Source organism: Macaca thibetana, chromosome 12 (genome assembly GCF_024542745.1).
Source record: "Macaca thibetana thibetana isolate TM-01 chromosome 12, ASM2454274v1, whole genome shotgun sequence".
Taxonomy (NCBI): Eukaryota; Metazoa; Chordata; class Mammalia; order Primates; family Cercopithecidae; genus Macaca; species Macaca thibetana.
In genome coordinates, this window is record NC_065589.1 from 33897221 (window position 1) to 33916421 (window position 19201).

Here is a 19201-nt window from a genome sequence, read left to right on the forward strand (position 1 = left end):
TCTCATTACTGGATTGGTAATGTGCATATTTTCTCTTTCTGATTTGTTAGAGATCATTCCATTTCTGTCTTTTTTACACAAGTTTGTTGTATTATTAACTTTTTCTATTGCATGTATGTTTTCCATTATTGTAACTAATGTTTATTATTCCCTTTCTTCTATTTGGACTTTATTTGCTTTTTTAGTTTTCAAAGTGTACATTGAGGTTATTTGTTGTCTCAAAACTTTTCTCTTTTTCTAATACAAGTATTAAAATTTTCCTCTATTGCATTAGCTGCAAACCAAAACATTTTGATGTTATATTTTCATTTTCATTCAATTCAGAATAACCTCTGTTTCCCTTTTATTCTTTCATTGATAGTTATTTAGAAGTGTATTATTTAGTCCAAATGTTTATGCATTTTTTTCACAAAATTTCTTTTTCACAAAATTTCATAGAAGGAGAAATTTAGGAGTGGTACCTAAAGAGGAAAATAAGAAAGCAATGCACATTATCTACTAAAATTGTGTAAGCAGTCAGTAAACCTATGTTCCAAAGTGGCATTGAAAAATTAATTTTATAGCTCTATGTATAGAGGAAGGATGGAAGCTACCTGCAATACATCAAGTTATTCTGAGTATTGAAAGTATGTTTCAGAAATTCATGTGCTCAAATAGCAATGAGACTTTGCTGAATGCCAATGAATATCATATAAATCTGATACAGTACAATCAAATGTAACTGTTTCACAAGAAAAGAAATAAAGTTGAGAGTTGCAATTAATTTGAATGGTTCTGTTTCTAGGCCTGATCAGAGTTATAAGTAGTCTAAACAGATTCTCATTGGTGATTTGTCAACGTAAGTTCTTTATTTGCACATATTTATTTGATAGTAACCAAACAGCCAACACTCTGCTTATATTAGAAAAGCCATGATCTTTGATCTCAAAGTGACTACAGTCCAGTGAGTGGAAAAACAAATTTTGTGTAAATAGCCATAATGCAAAGTGCTGATATGAGTATAGGTAATGAAAGAATGGGGAGAAGACAAAACAATATGTCTGTACAGGGCAGTCAGGGAGAGCATTGCAAAGGGAGAAGTGTTTGAACTACCCTTAAGGAAGAAGATATTTGACAAGATCAGAGTGGAAGATTGGTCCAAGGTGAATATTTTGGTAATCTATAGCAGTTTCTGTCAACACATTAAGACTAGGAAAGTATACCATTTAAGAACTACCTGGACATTTAAATTTTCAGTCTTATTAAGGTTGGTACAAATCTAAATAATAATCATATTGTCTGTTCTATTTTGGTCTTATTTAATACTATTGTGCTATTACTCTTGTAAGTGAGCATTGCTTTGTCCTAAGAAAACCAGACTCACTAGCAAAATCAGATGTATAGAGAATGAGTAATGGTGAGGGACTCTAAAGATTTAAGATCATAAGATAATACGTGATTAAAGTTATATAAATGGAACTCTGAGTATGTCAAAAAAAGTTTAAATTTTAAACTCCTTAGGAGTAAGAATTCAAATATCATATTTAATGTTCAAAAAAATCACCTCACAAACTATTTATAACATCTATTATTACTATTATTATCACAAGTGTTTAGAATTCAGTGTTGAAACCACTCTGTGATAGCAAGTTAGATGTGTGCTTTCAATTTGCACATTTACTAGGCTATTATATTTATCAGCTGTTACTCATTATTTGTTTTAACAATGTACTAAACAATATATTTTCAGGTATAGAGCACTTAAGATATAAACACTTAAACTGAGATGTAGATTCCACATTATCATAAAATAAATTCTGAGAAATCACCTGCTTAGGTCAAAACAAGGTGATAATTTTGCAGCTGAAAACAATACAGAGTACTTATGGATTCAGTTGAATAAAATGATCAATGTTGGAATAAGAAATTATGTATGAGTCATTAACTGAAATAAATTGTCTTTCCCTTGAATTCTGTTGAGTATGGATGTCATTATTCAGATTCAAGAGAAGTACTCTTTCTAAAGTTGTTTCTAAGATGAAAAAAATAAATATCTAGGAAATATAAGTGAATTAACCAATTCAGAACTAACAAATGCTGACTTAAATGTTAGCCATTAACCTAGCCCTGAGTTTTAGTCTTGAAGATGGGTAAAATGGAGACTTTTACTGGATCTGTGACCATCCACATGCCTTGTTACATCTAAGAAAGGATTTCAAAATCCAAGCAAGGAGTAATAATCTATTTTCCTTGCTAAGTTAGTTCATTTTCACACTACTATAAAGAATACCTGAAATTGGGTAATTGATCAAGAAAAGAGGTTTAATTGACTCACAGTTCCAGATGGCTGGGGAGGCCTAGGAAACTTACAATTATGGTGAAAGCTAAAGGGGAAGCAAGGCACTTCTTACATGGTGGGAGGAGAGAGAGAGAGTGGAGGGGGAGTGTCACGCTTCTAAATCATCAGATCTCATGAGAACTCACTCACTACCACAAGAACAGCATAAGAGAAATCCGCCCCCATGATCCAGTCACCTCCTACTAGGTCCCTCCCCTGACACCTGGGGATTACAATTTGAGTGAGATTTATATGTCAACACAGAGTCAAACCATATCACTTGTCTTTGAGCAGAAAATAAATTTGATCTTTTTACACTAAATAAATTGTGAAAGGAAAACACAAAAACAAAACATGGGGTCCAAGAAATGCAGGAAAGACAAAGCATTGAAAACAATAAGGGAAAATTTTTCTCTCTGAAAACACTGACACCAAAAAAATAACCTATTTAAAATTTGTATTACTTCAAAGAAATGCTATGGCTCTATGACAATGGTCATTCAACAGCTTTATACCATGGTGAATACAACCCAGCTCCTTTTCTACCATATCTACTTTAGGTTACCAAAGAAGATGAATGCAAATTAAAAGCAAAACAGAAAACTTTCAAAGTTAAAATTAACTTTAAAGTTTTTTTTCCAGAGGGTGGATTTGAGTCTTTCAGCATGACTTAGCTGTGTTGAAATAACAAGAAAGTGCATAAAGATAAACTCTGTGTGTGATAATTTGAGAAGGAAAATAAGAATCCACCAGAATTGTCAAGGACACCCCAATTTGGTGAGCAGAATGTGGGCAAACAGCCCCCGCGATAGCAAACAGCTGATAAAAGTGATTGAAGCCTCAGTACATGGGAGAAGCAGAGAGTCTCCTCTTGTGACTCATCTTTCCATTGGGTATCCAAGCAACCCAGGCCAAAGAAGAGCACTTTGTTTCTCCCAAGTCCGGGAGCTAACCTGGGGAGAAGCATGGAGGCACTGAGAGGAAAAAACACTGGGGAAAGTTTCAGGCATCTTCCCAGACCTTGGAACGAGAGCAGGACACTATTTATAATCCAAGTGAATACAAAGTCAGCCATTCTTTGTCAACCCAACAGCATAGCCACACAAGCATTTTAATCTTGATCCAAAGACTGAAGAGCTTGCTCTGGATTGGGGCATGCACCTCTACAGCTAGAACTGTGGCAAATGTATCAGCAGTAGGCATTACAATTGTGATCTACCCCATCACAGTCCTGGAGCAGGCGGAGAGCTACTACACCTATGGTTTTCCTGCACAATGAGACTTGTAGCCAGGGCCAGCTTGGCAAGCTGAAACTGATCTGTGTGTGTCATTGCTGAGTGCCCCAGCCTGCATCCCTGAGATTATGGTGTCGCAGGGGTCTCGCTACTGCATCCCCAGGCAGAAATCCAGGCATTCAGAAATCCAGAGCACTTACTTGCCTGGAACAGCAGCCAGAATCACCCCACCCTTCAAGGACATAGATAATCGTGAAACGAGGCTTTTTCTGGTTCATCCCCAGGCAAAAATCCAGGTATTTAGAGTACCCATTAGCCTGGTTCAGTGGACTGAGCCTCTTCATCCTTTTTATGCAGAGATTATTGTGAAATAGGGCCTGCTCTGATCCATGCCAATGCAGATGTACTGGCATTCAGAGTGCCCACTTACCTGGTTCAGCAGCCTGAACCATCCCACTCTTTCCATGCAGAGACTGTGGTGCAGCAGGACCCTCTCAAATCCATATGTCATACTTAAGAGCATTTTGTGGCTGTTTACTGAATTCTTTTTTGGTACTGGTATTTGTGCCTGCTATCTGGGGACCTGTAGGTGAGCCTGCCCAGTCTGGCCCCACCCATCTTGTATCTCCTTCCCTGTGTGGCAGGGCATGGAGCTCAGACCTCTGAGAGCTCCATGGATCAGCCCATTGCCTGAGGCAAAGGATAGCTTCTCCCAGTAAACAAAGATTAAGTAATATTTCCAGCTCTGTTAGCTGCCAGCAGCTCTTACCCATAAGCGCTATCTATTGGCTTATAGGTCAAACTGCATAACCCAATAAAAAAAAAACCTGCCAACAGAAGTGCACAAGACTATAGAAGTAAAGCCAAAAGATCCTACTCAGCATTCTCTACAGTCATATACATCAGGAGGGAGAGAAAAGGAAAGAAAAATACTTAAAAGCCCAAATAATATTGTAGACAAAGAAAGAAAAAAAAATCCTACCTGCACAAAAATAATAATAAAAATTAGAAGTGCCAACACATGCAGATAAGGAACTAGTGAGAGATTTCTGTAATCATGCAAAATCTGCATGTAGTGACACCACCAAAGGATCACACTATCACTCCAATAATGCTCCCTAATGGTAATGGAAACTCCGAAATGACAGATGAATAATTCAAAGAATGGATTGCAGGGTAACTCAATGAAATCCAAGACAAAGTTGAAAATCAACACAAAGAAATTTCTAATAAGCAATCTAGGAAGTGACGACACATCTTTAAAAAATCAATCAGAGCTTCTTGAATTGAAAAAGTCACTTAAAAAATTTCAAAATACAATTTGAATCTTCGTCAATAGATGAGACCATGCAAAAGAAAGGATTTCAGAGCTGAAGACAAATCATTCAGACTAACCCAGCCACACAAAAATAAAGAAAAAAGAATTTTAAAAAATGAACAAAGTATTTGAGAAGTATGAAATTATGAAAGTGACCAAATCGACAAATTATTGGAATTCCTGAGAGAGAAGGAGAAAATGTAAACAATTTGAAAAGTATATTGGAGGGAATTATTCAAGATTTTCCTAATATTGCAGCAGAGGTAAACTTGCAGATACAATAAATCCAGAAAACATCTGCAAGATGCTATGCAAAACAAACATCACCAAAGGATATAGTCATCAGACTGTCCAATGTCAATGCTAAAGAAAAAGTCTTAAACTAAGCTAAAGAAAAGGGCCAGATCATGAACAAAGAGAATCCCTTCAGGCTAACTGCAGTATTCTCAGCAGAAATCCCATGATCTGGGAAAGATTGGAGGCATATTTTTGGCATTCTTAAAGAAAAGAAATTCCAACTAAAATCTCATATCTTGCCAAATTAAGCTTTATAAGCAAAGGAGAAATAAAAACTTTTTTAGACAAGCAAGTGCTAAGGGAATTTGTTACCTCTAGACTAGCTTTATAAGTTACTAGAATTTAAAGGAGTTCTAAACATGGAAACAAAAAAAATGATACCTGCTACCACAGAAACACACTCAACTACATAGCCCATGCTATCACATTGCTATCATGTCGCACACACATGGTGCGAGTATGTGCATGCAGACACTGCTGTGCTGGCCTCAGTGGCACAAGTGCATACACCCAGGCCCAGCCACCACAAGTGCACATGGACAGCACCATTATCACTACCACTGGTGTGAGTTCACATGTTCCCTGCTAGCATACATGTGCACACACAGACCCTGTTGCTGCTTTGGCAAGGGCAGACCCCACTGCCACCACTGTAATGAAGCATTTTTGCTGGCATCATGCATCAGAGTGTTGTCGCCAGCAGACTAGAAACACTTAGGCCCCTCCAGTGAAGCAGGTGCTTAATTTTGAGAGGCCAGACAACAAAGCCGTGAGCCTCACACCAGGTCACCAGGGTTGAAGCCTACAGCTCAGGAGTGCTGAGCTAATCCTGGGCTTCTTGAAATCATCCGGATTTGAAGACAGTTGGCTAAATCCAACTTATATAACAGTAAAACTCTGAAGGGCATCAAGGAAAATAAGAGCAAAAAAAAAAAAAATCCATTGAAAAGACAGCAGCTTAAAAGATTAAAGAAACATCAGCCCACCGATGAGAAAGAAACAGTGCAAGAATTCTGACAACTCAAAAATCAAGAGTGTCTTCTTTCCTCCAAATGATCACACTAGTTCCCAGCAATGGTTCTTAACCAGGCTGAAATGGCTGAAATGACAGACATAAAATTCAGAATCTCAATAGCAATGAAGATCATCAAGATTCAGGAGAATGTTGAAGACTAATCCAAGGAATTTAAGAAATCCAATAAAACTATATGAGCTGGAAGATAAAATCACCATTTTAAGAAAGAACCATACTGATCTGATAGAGCTGAAAAACTTACTACAAGAATTTGTTAATACAAACTGAAGTGTTAACAGCAGAATCGACCAAGCTGAGAAAAGACTCTGTGCTCAAAGACCACTCAGATGATAACAAAGAAAAAAGAATTTAAAGAATAAACAAAACCTATGAGAAATATGAGATTAAAGACTCCAAATCTACAAATATGAGATTAAAGACTCCAAATCTACAACTCAGTGGTGTCTCTGAAAGAGAGGGAGAAAGCACAAGCAACTCAGAAAACATATTTGAGAATATTGTCCAGGGAAAATTTCCCAACCTTGCTAGAAAGGTAGACATTCAAATCTGGGAAACACAGAGAACCCCTGTGAGATGCTATATAAGACAGCCATTCCCAAGACACATAGCTATCAGATTCTCTAAGGTTAACATGAAAGAGAAAATATTAAAGGCAGCTAGAGAGAAGGGGCAGGTCATCTACATAAAAAATCCCATTAGGCTAACAGCGGAAATTTTTAAAAAGCCGAGGTTGCTATTCTAATTTCAGATAAAACAGATTTTAAATCAACAATAATAAAAAAGGACAAAGAAGGGTAATACATAATGATACAGGGTTTAATTCAACAAGAAGACTTAACTCTCCTAAAAATATCTGCACCCAACATTGGAGCACCCAAATTCATAAGTTCTTAAATACCAACCTACAAAGAGACTTAGATACCTAAACAATAATAGTGGGAGACTTCAAGACTCCACTGACAGAATTACACAAATATTTTAAGGCAAAAAACTAACAAAGATATTCAAGACCTCAACTTGACACTTGACCAAACAGACCTAACAGACGTCTACAGAACGCTTCATCCAATAACAACAAAATATGCAGTCTTCTCATTTGACCATGGCACATACTCTAAAATTGACCACATGCTTGGCCGAAAAATAATTCTACACAAATTCAAAAGACTTGAAATCATACCAACCATACACTGGGACAATAGCACAATAAAAATAAAAATCAATACCAAGATCTCTCAAAATCATACAATTAAAAAACCTTCTGAATAACTTTTTGGTAAATGATAAAATTAAGAAAGAAATCAAGAAATCCTTTTACACTAAAGAAAACAAAGATACAACATACCAGAATCTGTGGGACACAGCTAAAGTAGTGTTAGACAAAAGTTGATAGCATTAAATGCCCATATCAAGTTAGAAAGATCTCAAATTAACAACCTGACATCATACCTGTTTTATACAGGAACTAGAAAAACTAGAGCAAACCAACCCCAAAGCTAGAAGAAGACAAGAAATAACCAAGATCAGAGCTGACTAAAGGATATTGTGATGTAAAAAATGATACTAAAGATCAACAAAACCAAAAACTGTTTCTTTGAAAGAATATATAAGATTGACAGATGCCTAGCTAGACTGATGAAGAAAAAATGAGAGTAGATCCAAACAAATCCAATCAGAAATGACAAAGAAGACATTACCACTGACTCCACAATAATACAAAAAAGCCTTCAGAGACTGTTATGAATACCTCTATGCACACAAACTAAAAAAGCTAAAAAATATTTTTAAATGGATGAATTCCTGGAAACATGCAACCACCCAAGATTGAATCAGGAAGAAGCTGAAACCTTGAACAGACCAATAACAAGTTCCAAAATTGAATCAGTAATAAAAATCCCTGGATCAGAAGGGTTCACACCCAAATTCTATAAGATGCATAAAGAACTGGTCCCATTCCTACTGAAACTATTGCAAAAAATATTGAGGAGGAGGGACTCCCCACTAACTCATTCCATGAGGCCAGCATTACCCTGATTCCAAAACCTGGCAGACACACACACACACACACACACACACACACACACACACAACTTCTAACTAATTAATATCTCTGATAAGCATAGATTCAAAAACCATCAACAAAAACCATCAGCAGACTGAATGCAGCAGCATATCAAAGCTAATCCACCATGATCAGTTAGGCTTTATTATCAGATGCAAGGTTGTTTTAATATACATAAATCAACAGATATGATTCATCACATTTTGATGTTTTGATAAAACTCAACATCCCTTCAAGTTAAAAATCCTCAACAATTTAGACATTGAAGGAATATACATCAAAATATTGAGTCATCTATGACAAACCCACAGCCAACATCACACTGAATGGGCAAAAGCTGCAAGTTTCCCCATGAGACCCAGAACAAGACAAGGATGCCCACTCTCACCATTCCTATTCAGCATAGTACTAGAAGTCCTACCAGAGCAATCAGACAAGAGAAGGAAATAAAAGGCATCTAAATAGGAACAGAGGATGTCAAACTGTCTCTCTTCACAGATGATATAATTTTATACCTAGAAAACCTCATAGTCGCTGCCCAAAAGCTCCTATATCTGATAAACAGCTTCAGAAAAGTACAGGATACAAAAGTAATATACAAAAATCAGTAGCATTTCTATTCACCAACAACATCCAAGCTGAGTGCTAAATCAAGAATGCAATCCCATTCATAATAGCTACAAAAATAAAATAAAATATCTAGGAATACAGCTAAAATGATCTCCACAGCAAGAATTACAAAGCACTGCAGAAAGAAATCAGAGATGACACAAACAAATGCTCATGGATAGGGAGAATCAATATTGTTAAAATGCCCATACTGCCTAAAGCAACTGACAGATTCAATGCTATTCCTGTCAAACTACTAAATATCATTTTTCACAGAATTAGAGAAAACTATTCTAAATTTCATATAGACCCAAAGAAAGGCCAAATAGCTGAAGCAATCCTAAGCAAAAAGAACAAAACCAGAAGCATCATACTACCTAACTTTAAACTATGAGGCAAAAGTAACAAAAACAGAATTACTGGTACATAGACAGACCCATATACCAATAAAACAGGTTAGAGAACCCAGAAATAAAGCTGCACACCTATAACTTTAACAAAGTCTACAAAAATAAGCAATGGGGAAAGGACTCCCCATTCAATAAATGGTAGTGGGATAACTGGGTAATTACATGCAAAAAATTAAGACTAGACTCCTGTCTTTCACCATATCCAAAAATCAACTCAGAATAGATTAAAGACATAAATACAAAACCTAAAGCTATAGAAATCTTAGAAGAAAACCTAGGAAATACCATTCTGGACATAGGCCCTGGCAAAGATTTCATGATGAAGACAACAAAAGCAATTGCGACAAAAACAAAAACCGAAAAATGGGACCTAATTAAACTAAAGAGCTTCTGCACAGCAAAACAATCAACCAAGTAAACAGACAACCTACAGAGTGAGAGAAAATATTTGCAAACTATGCATCCTACAAAAGGCTAATACCCAGAATCTAGAAACAACTTAAACATATTAATGAGCAGAAAACAACCCCATTTAAACATGGGCAAAGGACATGAACAGGCACTTCTCGAAAGAAGACATATATGTGGCCAACAAGTATATGAAAAAATGCTCAACATCACTAATCATTATAGAAATGCAAATCAAAACCACAATGAGATACCACCTCACACCAGTCAGAATGGCTATTATTAAAAAGTCAAAATATAACAGATGCTGGTGACATTGAAGAGAAAAGGGAATGCTTATATCCTACTAGTGGAAATGTAGATTAATTTAACCACCATGGAAAACAGTGTGAAGATTTCTCTAAGAACTTAAAACAGAACTACCATTTGATCCCTCAGTCCCATTACTGGGTTTATTACCTAAAAGAATATAAATTGTTCTACCATAAAGACACATGTATTCATATGTTGATTTTAGCACTATTCACAATAGCAAAGACATGGAATCAACATAAATGCCCACCAATAGTGGACTGAATAAAGAAAATATGGTACATATACACCATGGACTACTACACAACCACAGAGAGGAATGAAATTATGTCATTTCCAGCAATATGGATGGAACTGGATGCCATTATTCTAAGAAAATTAATACAGGAACTGAAAACAAATACTGTATGCTCTCACTTGTAAGTGGGAGTTAAACACTGAGTACATATGGAAACAAGGAGACAAACAACAGACACTGAGACCTACTTGAGATTGGAGAGTAGGAGAAGGGTGAGAGTCGAAGAACTACCTATCGGGTACCATGCTTACTACCTGGGTGATGAAATAATTTTTACCCTAAACCCCACAATACGCAATGTACCAATGTAACTGTATCCCCTGAATCTAAACTAAGAGTTGAAAAGATGATAGATAGATAGATAGATAGATAGATAGATAGATAGATAGATAATAGATAACAAGAAAAACATAAGTCAAGGATTATGCAACATTTCTACTTCTGTTATAGAACCTCCAATTCAGGCTTGTGTGCTGAATGCACAGTTGATGCCAAACATGGACACACAGGTGCTTGGAGATAGAGAAAGGCTTATTCAGTTTGGCCAAAGCAAGAAATCAAGAGAATAAGATCTCTCAAATCTATTTTAACAACAACAACAAAAAATAAGTGCTTTTTTTTTTTAATTTAGTTAGAGAGTAAAGAAGGAGGAGTTTCAGGGAACCAAGGGAAACAGCCTGTGTTTCTTCAGTCTCAGATAACACCTTGAACAAGCAGACTTCTGGGTGTCAACAGGTGGTCTCAATATACTTAAAGGCATTCATTCCTTCTACAAAATTTTTTTCATGATCTTCAAATTATCTTCTCCTGCTTGACATAGAAACAGTACCTCAGCAGTTTATCATATTGTGGGAACAAGGGATGTTGGCTTTTGCACAAGCAAGCAAGTGCCTAATCAGAATTTTCGTTAATTCAGTCACTAAAAATGCTAGTGTGCTGAAATCTCAAGAAGCCCAGTTACACTTTTAACCCCCAAATAATTAAAACTTAGAAAATACTGATCTAGCTTGTATACAAGGCATATCTATAGAGAACTAGATGTTTTAAAGTTGAAAACAATTCCCATCTGAATTGTAAGAAAAGAAGGCAGACAACTTCTTTTGTTGGAAAGAATATAACAGAAAAAAAAATAGATGATACCTATGCAAATTATCTCATCAAGGTTGTGAAAGAAGCCTTTGTAATTGCTCAAGTTTATCTTCTCTACGTCCCCATTCCTTCCCCTGACTACTTTTCCTTAAAATGGAAGGGTGCTCTCAGCTAGTTACGTAAACCAGCATCTGGTCCTGCATGCTACTCTATTCAGAGAACTTCACCAAACCACGTGGCACTAAACGGCAACGTTAAGCAGACAGAACTCTCTTCCCACTCCATTGCTTCGGCAGTCTCTGGGGATCCAATTAATAAAAACCACTTTCAGGAAGGCTATGACTGAATATGCTTATTAGAAGGAGAAAGAGAGAGGAGTAGGCGAGAAGAAAATGGTTTGTAACTGAAATGTGGTGATAAGATTTCTGTTCTGTTCACACTTTATATATGAGGACTGATCAAGCTGAATCAGCAGCCCAGGTGCATAAAATCACCCCATACTGAAGGAGGAGTTTCTGAGGAGAGGTGGGAGTGTAGACCGGAGTTAAAAAGAGAAGAAAATCTGCTCATTCGAGAAAGTGATCTCTGCTGATTGTCCTTCCTTTTTCTGGACCCAGAAGTAAACTGTTTACTTAGTCATTTATTTGGTGCTGGTACTATCCTAACAACAAAACAGTAATCAAGTGTCAACATGATTCCATGTCTTTGGGGTAGAATAAAAAGTGGCACTAAGGTTATTGTATGAACAGTATATCCACTTACGGCCCTAAAGCAACTGTTTTGTTTAAAAATAGAAAAGTTACCTGTAAAAAATGTTATCTTCTTTACAAGTGTAGGAGAGTGAAATAAAAGTTTAGCAGCTCAAGTTTGATTCATATATATCTGAGTTTGCTGAGTCAACTGGTAAAGGAGGCTAGACAATGATGCATTTGTAGGGAGGGCTGAAGAGTTTTCTTAGAACCCATGGGGTAGAAAGTAGCTTGTCCAAGAACTTTATTTGCCAGAGGGGAGACTCAGTTATAAAAGTCATGCTTGGCTATGGCTCTAGCAGTTGTCTCGTGTGAACCCAGGGACTTATGTCAAAATATAGTGGAGAGCAAAGATGCTATGAATGAGAAGGAACAGACGTTCATTAAAAACTCTCTTAGATATTGTATTGCTGGCAGCCATGCTGCAGTTAGCCCACTGACAGAATGTAATTCATCTGTCCAGTGGAGTGAGGGACAGCATGATGGACCAGGGAGGTGCCTGGTTCCACTGGCTGAGAAACGCAGAAAACCAGGGTCCCCAGAACGATTCTCAGAAATGACTGGTAGAGGAGGGAAACTTTAAAGCAGGTCAGTTCTGAGCAGGATGAATTCAATTATTATTTAAATTAATTTGTTGTAATAGGCTAAAGTGCAGAGTATCTGTGTACAGATGCAGGTGGATAGGAGATGTGATGGTGAGAGCCTGTGGAAGTTCTCTTCCACTTGCTTCCATTTCCTCAGGAAGATAGAAAATTAAGTCATCATCTGAGAGGGAATTGCAGGGCTGGAGGAATAACAGAGGAGAAAGTGTAAAATAATCATTTAGAGTAGAAGGGGACTGCACAGATAAAAGATAATGCAGTCTGATTCCTGGGTACTAAAGACTCACTTGAGGTTAATGATCATGAATGCAAAGTGAACTTACCAGCGGCTTTCAAGTTTCTTTCCACCAACCCTACACTCCTCTGTACCCCTGCTGATGGAAAGCAGAAGAGAGAAGGGGTGGTTCTGAGAAGCACATGGAATTCAGGAATTTCTCTTCATGCCTAATAAGATTCCATAGAAGGGAATTCTATTTGCAGGCATCAACTCCATGTCTCAAAAATATCATGGCCAGAGTCTGCAATTCTCTTGGTCTCAGTATGGTTGTTTTTCCTAAAGCCCCCACATCCAAGTTCTAGGTAAAAGGAAGGAGTAAAGCAAAGGTAATAAAATGCCCATCCTTCAATAAAAGTAAAGGGAAGTAATTAATGGAAAAAATGGCATGAGAATCCCTAGATGCAGTAAATGGACTGAAGGGAATGTGTGAGCAACCTTGGGGAAAGTCTTCTAAAAACTATAAATTAGAAGAGTTTCACCAAGGGCAGGAAAGTCTCCTAGCACTCACCATCTTATTAGTACCCACCTCTAAGAGGTCAGAGAGAATAACGACACAGAGCTAATGGTCACCAACAATAAAGAGTTACTGTGATTATCAGGATAGATAAAGAAATAACCAACTATAAAGACAGACTGGGAAGAAAGGCATAAGAGAGAAACTGTGATATTCTCCCTCTGCCTCCTTTCAATGTGAATTACTAATGCTGTGGACACAGAACAGGTTAGGTCTAGGTTTTCTCTCATGCACCTGGGAGCAAAGGTGACGATGACTTCCAGGAAGCTGGTGAAGTGTGTGATAAAGGGAGAATAAACACTGAATGGTTATTGTTTTTTGTCATGCAGTAAAGGTTGTGTGCAAAAAAAAATTTTGCACCCAAAATTGAGAGTCATTTGAAAATCTGTTATTAACCTCATGAGAATATAATAGATTCTGGAGAAGAAAAGATAAACTCTGATAAGTAGTTTTAAACAAAATTATGGAAGAAAATATAGCAGAAGCCAAATCTATCAAATATGATTGTGCACAACCCCAGCTGAATATAGAGGAGGAAATACTAGGAATATAACACAAAAAGACAAATACAGAATCCACCCTAAACGAACCAATACACTATGCATTAAGGAGGAATATTTGCCATAAATGCATCATTTGGAGAAAATTAGAAAAAAACACTAAAGCTAGGAAAAACTGGATCACAGAAATTAGATAACAGAATGAGATGAGAGGTGAGAATGTAGACACAAAGAAAAAAAAGCAAATACAGGTATTTTAAAAAGATTGAGTCAAAAGGTAAAACTTAACTACTTGCTGCATACAAGTGCTGCATTTAAAGCCTTAGAAAGATGAAACTTAAAGAAAGTACAAAATATGCCAAGTACAAGCTAATGAAAAAAAAGTCCAAATCACCATGAGAATGTCAAGTAAGTTTGAACTCAACTTTAACAAAAAGTGTTTAATAAAAAGTTAAATTAGTGAAAACCGAAGTAATTGAAGATGGTACAAAAAAAAGAGCAATTCACAATGTCAGTGTACCAGTCAGAGATGCTAGCGGATAAAAGAAAAAAGTGCCATAGTAAATGTCAAAATAAATCTCAGAAATAGTAGGAGACTATGTCTTCTTTATTAACCTGTGGCAGATAGAGTAGGAAAAGATTTATATAAATGATGTAGAAAATCTGAATAATATGATTTTCTGGCTAATCTAACCTACACACAAAGAATGGATCTTTTGAAGGATCCTTGCAGCATTTAGAAAAAAATGATTATATATTATGTCAAAATGAAAAAAAGTAATTGAATTCAAAAGGCAGAATTATGACAAATTGCACTCTCATATACCAATGCAATAATATGATCAGAATATTGTAAGAAACACTAGAAACAAGTTAGAATTTTGAAAACAATCTCTGAAAATTTGGTTAAATAGTAAAGAAAACAATGTTCAGAATGTCTAGGACATACACGTAAAACTAATTGATGATCTTAAGCCCTTGATTGATAAATGACTGAAAAATATGTGAACTATTCAGCTCAAAATCTTAAGAATAAAATAAATCAATTGAAAGTGAAAGCAAACTAGTAAGGATATATAAAAATAAATAATTTTGTAATAAAAAAGGAACTGGAAAAAACATGTGAAGCCAATATCTTGTTTCTGAAATCAAAAAAAGAAAAGAAAAATGTATGAGCTTCAGCCAGCTTCAGGAAGTAAAAAGAGTGAAAGTACAAATACATAAAATCAAAAATGAGAAAAGGGAAATAAGCACATACATCAAGAATATTAAAACAATTAATAAAAGTAACTTACAAATTGTGATGCAAATTAATATCACCATTTGGATAATGGAAATGATTTCCAGGAATCAATACTGGTAGAAATCAAGAAAATGACTAGAGTTGGCTAAACTTTCCCTATCAACAACAACAAAAAAATCTAAGGCTGCAAATTATTTCAAAGGTAAACTTTTCCAAACGTTTCTAAACTTTTCCAAATCTTCATAGTATGGGAACAAGTTATACCCATACTATTTAAACATTTTAGGTATTAGAAAGAAAAAGAAACCTTCCAATATTTTACTAAGCCACAATAACACAGACACCCAAGTCAAAAGACAGCACAACATAAAACCCTAGAAGTCAATCATATGTGTGAATGTGGATATAACAAAAATGCATAAAATATTGAGAGATGGCCCTCCATAATATATTAAAATTAGAATGTAGGATGTAAATCATAATGAAAATAAATTAATTCCTTAGTTCATTTATTAATAAATTTTTAATGTAATTTAACATAATAGTGAATTGTTTGCATACCTAGGATGTTAAATATAATACCATGAAACGATTAGAAATAATAAAACATTTCATATCTCTTAATTACAAAAAAAGCATAAATATTAATAGTTTTCTTTAAGACAAGTAGTGTTAAGAGTTGCTGAAGAAAATATTCCATTAAAATTCTATAGCAACATAATAGAAAAATTCTTGGTAATAAAACCTTTAAAAGGTACAAAATATACACAAACTTTGATGAAGATAATTGATATGGTTTGGCTGTGTCCCCACCCAAATCTCATCTTGAATTGTAGTTCCCATAATCCCCACATGTCATGGGAGGGACCCATTGGGAGGTAATTGAATCATGGGGGCAGTTACCTCCATGCTGCTGTTCTTGTGATAGGGAGTGAGTCCTTGTAAGATCTGATTGTTTCATAAGGGGCTTCTCCCTTTTGCTCAGCACCTCTCTTTGCTGCCACCATGTGAAGAGGGACGTGTTTGCTTCCCCTTCCACCATGATTGTAAATTTCCTGAGGCCTCCCCAGCCATGCCGAAATGTGAGTCAATTAAACCTCTTTCCTTTATAAATTACCCAGTCTTGGATATGTCTTTATTAGCAGTGTGAGAACGGACTAATACTATAATTAAACAAATATTTTAGGAAATAAAAAGATATATCTTTTTCTTGAATAGAAAAACTGAATATTTTTACATGTCATACAATCAAACTGATCTGTAACATTATTTTATTTCCATTAAGTATAATAATGAGTTTGACCCTGTCAGGGGTGCCTTTTTGTTCAAAGAAAAATAAACATCTCACCATCAACAATCAATTTGATTTGAACAATCAAATGAGAATATTTAGTAAAATTCTGATTAGGAAGTATAAAGAAGTAGAAATTTGATAAGAAGGGAAAAGAGACTCCAAATATTAAAATTCATTGTGAGGTTTCGATGAGTAAAGTCATATTTCATTCTATTGTTCTTCACCTTATTGAATTTTTTAACAAATTGAAGGTTTTTGAAAACCATACATCAAGGAATTCTGTCATTAACCTAAAACCTTTTTGTACAGTAAAGGAAACAATTGACATAATGAAAAAGCAACCTATGGTATGAAAGAAAATCTTTGCGAACCATCTATTTGTTAAGAAATAAATATTTAAAATATATAAGGAACTCCTATAACTCAATGGTGAGGGGTGGGGGAAAATCTAATAGCCTGATTTTAAAATGGACTGAAGACTGGAAGAGACATTTTTCCAAACAAAATGCAAATTGATAACATGTTTATGAAAAACTGCTCAATATCACTAGTTATTAGAGGAATATAGATAAAAACTACAATGAGATATTACCTTATATCTGTTAGAATGGCTCTTATCAAAAAAGAAAAAAGACAAGTGTTGGCAAGGATGTGGAGGAATTGGAACCCTTTTACACCATCGGTGGGAATGCAAAATGGTGTAATTATTAGAGAAATCAGTATGTAAGTTCCCCCCAAAATTAGAAATACAACGAGCACAGGATCCAGCAATCCACTTGTTAGATGCTATCCAAAATAAGTGAAAACAGGATCTTGAAGACACATTAGCACTCCCATATTCAATGCTGCAATATTTGTAACAGCCAAGATGTGGAAACAACATAAATGTCTATCAAATGATGAGTAGATAAAGAAAATTTGGTATACACATAAAATGGAATATTATTCAGCCCTAAAAACAAGGAAATTCTACCATTTGTAATATGAATGAACTTTGAGGACATCATTACTAAGTGAATATAAGCCAGTCACAGAAAGAAAAATACTGCATGATTTCACTTGTCAGCTATCTAAAACAGATACATTCATAGAATCCAAGAGCAGAATTGTGTTTATCAGGGGCTGAGGATAGGGGAAAATGGAATATCATAAATAAACAGACATAAAGTTTTACTTAAGCAAGATGAATAAGCTCTAGAGATCTGCTTACCTATAGTCAGCAATAACGTATAGTACACTTTAAAAATTTACGACAAAAGATCTCATGTTAAGTATTCCTACCATAATAAAAATACAGGCACACCTCATTTTATTGTGCTTTGCTTTATTGCCTTTCACAGATACTGTGCTTTTCCAGATTGAAGGTTAGTGGCAGTGCTGTATCAAGAAAGCCTATAGTGCCATTTGTTCAACAATATGTGCTCACTTAGTATCTGTCACATTTTGGTAATTGCAACATTTAAAGCTTTTTCATCATTTTTATATCTGTTATGGTGATGTTATTAGTGAATTTTAGATGTTACTATTGTAATTGTTTTGAGGGTGCCATGAACTGTGCCTATATAAGATAGCAAACGTAGTTAAGTGTTGCGTTTGGTCCGACTATTGTACCAACTAGCCATTCCCCATTTCTCTGTCTCTCCTTTGGCCTCTCTATTCCCTGAGAAAAACAATATTGAAATCAGGTTAATTAATAACCCTACAATGACCTCTAAGTGTTCAAGTGAAAGTAGGAATCCCACATCTCTCAGTTTAAGTCAGGAGCTAAAAATTATTAAACTTAGTGAGAAAGGCATGTCAAAAGCCAAAACAGGCTGAAAGCTAGGCCTCTTTCACCAAACAGTTATCTAAGTCATGAATGCAAAGTAAAAACTTTTTTTTTCACTAGTGAAACAGCCTTATTGCTGATATGGAGAAAGTTTTAGCGGTCTGGATAGGAGATCAAACCAACCACAACATTCCCTTAAGCCAAAGCCTAATGCAGAGCAAATCCCTCTCTTCAATTCTATGGAAGGTTGAGAGGTGAGGAAGCTGCAGAAGGTAAGTTTGAAGCTAGCAGGAGCTGGTTCATGAGGTTTAAGGAAACAAGCTGTCTCTGTAACATAAATTGCAAGGTGAAGCAGCAAGTGCTGATGGAGAAACTGCAAGTTTATTCAGAAGATCTAAAATAATAGATGAAGGTGGCTACATAAACAGATTTTCAATGAAGATAAAACAGTCTGATGTTGGAAGAAGATGCAATCTAGGGCTTCCATAGCTAGGGAGAAGAAATCAATGCCTAGCTTCAATGCTTCAAACAACAGGCTTACTCTCTTGTGAGGAACTAATGTAGCAGCTAACTTGAAGTTCAAGTTAATGCACGTTTACCATTATGAAAATGGTAGGGCCAGCCAGGCATGGTCTCATGCCTGTAATCCCAGCACTTTGGGAGGCTGAGGTGGGTGGATCACTTGAGGTAAGGAGTTCGAGACCAGCCTGGTCAACATAGTGAAATCCCATCTCTACTAAAAATACAGAAAAAAATAGCTGGCATGGTGGTGTGTGCCTGTAATCCCAGCTACTTGGGAGGCTGAGGCAGGAGAATTGCTTGAACTCGGGAGGCGGAAGCTGCAGTGAGCCAAGATCATGCCA